This window comes from Callospermophilus lateralis, chromosome 4 (genome assembly GCF_048772815.1).
Source record: "Callospermophilus lateralis isolate mCalLat2 chromosome 4, mCalLat2.hap1, whole genome shotgun sequence".
NCBI classification, from domain to species: Eukaryota; Metazoa; Chordata; class Mammalia; order Rodentia; family Sciuridae; genus Callospermophilus; species Callospermophilus lateralis.
In genome coordinates this window covers 107724754-107730816 of record NC_135308.1, presented here as the reverse complement: position 1 = coordinate 107730816, position 6063 = coordinate 107724754, and the positions used below count along the sequence as shown (strand labels likewise).

General features: G+C 35.9%; 1 pseudogene; it reads right to left on the bottom strand.

Moving 5' to 3' along the window:
- Positions 1 to 3410: 3410 nt before the first annotated feature.
- On the bottom strand, positions 3411 to 4417 carry LOC143396926 (olfactory receptor 9K2-like; annotated as a pseudogene).
- Between the last annotated feature and the right edge of the window lie 1646 nt (positions 4418 to 6063).

Genomic DNA, 6063 nt, shown 5'->3' with positions numbered 1-6063 from the left:
TTGGATTCCATTTTCTTTCAGAAATATATTATTCTAAGACTCCTAATTTTAAGGGTCTAGGTTGAAAATTAAGGTGAGATCCAAATTGATTTCTCTCTAAGTGTTACTTGCCTTTTTTTTTCCATGGGAAGCCTTTAGAAGTCTATCCTTATTCTATATATTAGTCATCTTCATAATAATGTGCCTTGGTATGAGTTTGTTGTAATTTTGTATATTTGAGGTTCTGTAAGTTTCTTGTATTTAACATTCCATTTCATTCTTAACATTTGGGAAATTTTCAGACATTATTTCATGGAAAAGATTATGTATTCCTTTGGTTTGTATCTCTGAGCCTTCATCTATCCTGATAAATCTTACGTTTGGTTTTTTTGTATTATCCCATACTTCTTGGAGGTTTGGTTCAAGGTCTCTTAACATATTTTACCCATGTTCAACTTTATTTTCAAGATTGTATATTTTGTCTTCTTTACTAAGCTTTCTTCCAGGTGGTCTAGTCTGCTGGTGATACTTTCCAATGAATGTTTTATTTGATTTATTGATTTTTTCATTTCTAGGATTTCTTTTTGTTTGTTTTCAAGATCTCTCCTTATTGAAGTGATCATTGTTACCTGTATTTTCTCCATTATATTGTGCTTTACCTCACAAATCAGTTTAACCATGAACATTCTAAATTCCTTTTCCAAATTTTCTTTCACTATACTGTTAATAGATTGTGTTTTTGACTTGTTTTGGGTTTTTGAGGCAATTTCCCTTGCCTTTTCATGATGTTTGTATGTCTACCCATCTAATAGTTGATTTTGAGACAGTAGGGTTTCTACATAATGGAATTATAGAGTCTCTGAAGATTTCTTGTACCTCACAGTTTAGGGGGAGTCGGATAGTAACAACAACAGATGCAAACAATTTATAGCATTATACAAAATAGCTCTTACACTGAAATCTACAATCTTGATTGTTACAATACTCAGAAACAATATGATCAGTTATTGCCCATGGTAAAAACAACAGTTAATTTACATAGGGTTTCCAATTTCACGGGATGACCAGAGATAGAACAGAAGTGACATAGGATGTGAAAATTATGAGGAGAAACAAAAATAGAGGTAAAATTTTTTTTGAAAAAATGGAAGACAGAACAATAGAGGTTTGCTCTTTGCAGAGAAAAAGAGAAAGAGAGTTGAAGGAAAACAATAAGTGAGAAAAAGGAAATAATAAAAATAACAACAGAAAATTTTTTAAAAATTAAAAGATAAAATAAAAATATAAGAATAGAAATAAAAGTTTAAAAAAGTAAAATCTATAGACACTAATCAAACATCTTAGTATTTGAAATATTTATCCATTAAAAATAAATGCCTTCAAAAATGGTGGAAATGAGAAAAAATGAGGATATATGAATACATAAAAGAATCCAGTTAAACATAGTTTTTCAACAGAAAAAGAAGAAGAAATGGGGTTGCAGAAAAAGGTTTGTAGATTCTAGAAGTGAGTAGGGCATATGCAGGGTTGACATAGTATGTGTTTTAAGAGGAGAAAACCTTAAAAAATATTGTAAAAACAAGAATTTTAACAATAGAAGTAAAAGAGTTAAAGGAAGAGTGAGAGTGTGAGCAATAGAGTTTGACTGTTGGCAAGAAAAAGAGAGAAGTAGAAACAAAGGAAAACTGACTTATGAGAGAGTCAATAGGAAGTCAACCCCAAAATATACTAATCAAAGACCTAATCTTCCAGAAAAAATACAGAGCACAAAAAAAAGAAAAGAAAAGCTTCCTTAAGGAAATGTTAAAAGCTAAAAAGAGCAACAAAAACAAATATGTATGTGTACAATGCATAAATATCCATCATTTGTCAATCAATACACATTCAAAAACAAATCAAATCTTAACAAAATAAAATAGCAAAACAGTCAAGGAAAGGGTTTTTTTGCCCGCTTTCTGTGCCAACTGCCTTTCTGTTTCTCAGCTTCCCTTCTCAGTGGGATGGTGTGAAGAGCTCTGAAAGATGCTGACAGCCTGATTCCTGAGTTTTGTTTGGAAGTTGCACAATGTATTACTGCAAATGAAGCTCTCAAGGGCGGGGATTTGGTCTGTATTTCCCCAGATGTTTTTTATGAGGAGGTTTTGGGGCATTAATGAATCAACATGCATCTAGCGCTGTATCCCACTACTCTCCACAGGGCACCACCCATGGGATGAGGGAGTCTGTCCTTCGAGGGTTCTGTTTTTCAGGGATACTGAGGGAGGTTTTTTTGGTTGCTTTTTGTTTCCCAAGGGATGTTTTCAAGCACTGAGCTCAGTCACTCTATCCCATTCAGTTTCTGCTTTCTGCTGATTCTGTGTGCAGCTGGATCCTGGTTCAATTGGAGAGGTAGATAGAGGCTGAGGGCTTTCTGTATTAACTCTGATCTGTATTACCGCTCGGCAAAGCTGCTTTTGGAGCACTAATCTCTTTCTCTTTGCCCTATTTGGTTTCTCCCTATGCAGATCCTGCTCACTGCCAAGTCAACGGAGTGGGAAAGAGGGACATGGGCTCTCTATGGCCTCTCTGATCTGTATTTTTCCCAGGTAAAATGGTCTCTATACCAAAAAATTTCCGGATTTGCTAGACTCAATTTAGAGCTCACAGTTGGCATCTGCTGGATTCCTATGTTTGTTTCTGCCTGGAATTCACAAATATAAAGCTCCTGGTCGAAGTTTACACGACCTTTCTCACAGACATATTTATATTTTGAGCTCCTTGTGCATGGTTGGCAGACCATGACTTTTATGTACCAGTTTACTGCTCCAATACCTCTGGGTTCTGCCCCAGACAGGCTGCCCCTTCGATCCTGGGGTTTCCCCCCACCAAGAAATTCCAACACTTACAGGTCTTTTCAAACCTTATATTTTACCCCCAGCCCCAACACCCACTCTCCTGAAGCTCAGTTCCAATTCAGTTCCTTGACCTTATCTGATGTGCTTCAACCTTCCCAGTGTTCAAGGCTTTCAGTTGGATACCAATTATCGGTGGACTGTTTTTCTTTTTCTCTCACCTCCTGGAGAAGTAGTTTCCTCACTGTTTGAGTCCTGAGTCATGGAGCTCTGAGAACCAGAATTTGTTTGCATGGTATAATAAAGTATGGAAACATTGTTCAACACTATAGCATACACATTGATTTGGTGAAATAAAATTATATTGGAAATGAGTAAAAGATTTCCTTGTTAAAAATTCTTCCCTAACATCCACAACATCTCCCATATCCAGGACTTTCAGGATTAATGATGTCTCAGAGGGGTAAAAAGTAATATTTGGCAAGGGTATATCACCTGGAAAAAGATACTAAGAGTATTTTTGCCACGATCCGAAGAATAACATTACTGGTTACAAGAGGTGTTATAGCCACAATTCAACTGTTGGAACAGAAATAAGAATCATAGAATAGCATTTTTCTTCTCTACAAGTTTTTTAAGAGCCTCTTTGACATCTTTGTTTCTCAGTGAGTAAATCAAAGGGTTCAACATAGGTGTGACTAGAGAGTAACATAAGGAGGCCACTTTACTCAGTTCAGGAAACCTATCAGGGATGAGGTACATGAAGAAAACAGCCCCGTACAGCACACTCACGACTCCCAGGTGGGAGCTGCAAGTGGAGAAGGCTTTCTTGCGGCCCTCAGTGGAGCGAATATTTAGAACTGTGGACACAATATACATGTAAGAAACAACAATGACTATGATGGTTGGCAACATAATGATGATAGACAAAATAAAAGAGAGCATTCTGTGGACAAAAAGGTCAGAACAAGATAATCTCTGAAGTGGGCGAATATCACAATAAAAGTGGTCAATGACCCGAGAAGCACAAAAAGATAAAGTAAATGTCATACTGGTTTGAAGAACTGAAGTTATGCATCCACAGAAATACGATCCAGCCACCAACTGAGTGCAGAGACGTGCTGACATCTGAACAGAATAGAGGAGTGGGTTGCAGATGGCAATGAAGCGATCATAAGCCATGGCTGCCAGGAGAAATCCCTCTGTCGCAAGGAAGAGTGCAAACAGAAAGACCTGGGCCACACAGCCTGCAAAGGAGATGGACTTGCTTTCAGACCAGAAGTTGGCCATGGCCTTGGGTGCAATAACAGATGAATAGAAGAGATCAACAAAAGACAGGTTGCCTAGGAAGAAATACATTGGTGTGTTCAGCCGGGGATCAATCATGATAATGACCATCATCCCAACATTCCCTAGAAGGATCATGACATAGACAAGCAGAAATATCAGGAAGAGGAGAAGATGGAGCTCATAGCGCACCCTGAAGCCTATGAGAATGAAGTCAGTCATTTCTGAGTGATTGCTTGTTTCCCTGTCACCCATGGAAGACACCTGATGAGAGGCATAAGCAAAGTAAACAAATGAACTCTTAGTTTTGATCTTAGCATTATAAATCATCTGTACAGTATTTAGACTTACAAGATTATTCTGAAATTATTATTAATTTTATCCTCATAGACAAACTGTGACTTAAATAGAATTCAACCTAGTGATTTTTTAATCTATTTTTTTCCCTTATTAGAGTGGTAGAATTTTTTTTTTTCGTTGCTGTAATGGAATTCTACCAAACCACTTTTCACATAGGCAAATAGCACTATCTACATATTTCCCCCTTTGGTTTAGATAATAATTTCAGTATCATATTGCAGTAACAGGAAGAGAGCACAATAATTTGATGAATTTCATTCAGGAAGCACTTTAGGTACTCTGGAATTGGAGATATTGGGGTCTTTAGTAATCACATTTAGGAAAATCTATGGGTTTGATGTATAGTACTAACAGATATAAAGAAAGTGACTGTATTTTTTAATTATTTAAGATATTCAATTGCATTTTTTAGGCCATGGAAACTGAATTCTATACCCACTAAATTTGTATACTCACTAAAATAAAAGGTGTGCACAACCAATTACAAATATGACAATCTCTCCCCCAGATGCAACATCAATAGTGTTTCATTAAAAGAAAAACTTGCATTCCCTTAGCTCACAGTTCATAGTTCTTTAAGGAGAGGTCCTCAGAAGACTCACTTTAGAAATGTACACTGAACAAAATATGAATATGAGGGAATTGTTAATTGCATTCTTATGTATCCTGATTCATCCTCATAACTACCATTAATTGATTAGGCAGCTTAAATTGATTTGTATTAAGAACATGGTATACTTTTTTCTTTCCCCTCAAGACTATCCATCATTCTGTATGGGCAATAGTAATAGCAGCAAACATATATAAGGCATTTTAAATATGTCAGACACTTTTCTTAAGATTTTCATAATAGCTTGGTTAATCCATGCAATAATAATATAAGGTGAATACTTTTATATTGTGATGTCTACAGGTAAGGTACAGAGAAATAAAGTCTGTTGAAATTCACCTGCTGGGTCAGCACTGTAGTTCAAGGCTAAGAAACTTGTCTCCAGAATCCATTCTCCTAATCATTCTTAATGGTTTATTAAAACTATTGCCTTTTAAAAGGAAGTGTTTCTGTTCCTTTACCTGACTTCTACTGGTGCTTTCATGTTAAATTTTCCTATCTTTAAAATAAATTTCCTAATTCTCCCATCTGAGTCAAAATACCTCCCAAGGATAATAGATGTTATCACCATATTTTCATATTAAATATTAATTATTCCTCACATAACAATGTCTTTCTTAACATAGGACATAACTTGTTCTCCATATATTGTCATCATGATATATTCTGTGCCTGGCCAATGACATATCAATAAATGTTTACTGTGTAGATAAAAGCTGAATAATAATTGAGCATGCAGAAAGCAAAGAAAATTAAATACTGTGGTGGTGAGCATGGGTTTTAGGTTAGGACAGTTTTAGGTTCCACTTCTGCTTCTCTCACTTCCTGAATGAGACCTTGAGAGAGTTCTTTATTATGTAGAGAGCATTTGTGCAGTGTTGTACCTTGTTGGGTAGAGTACTGTTTGTACCTTGTTGGGTAGAGTATTCAAACAGAAAAGGCAGATAAGAGCAATAAAATTCTCAAACCTTTCTTGTGGATACAAAATCATGTATG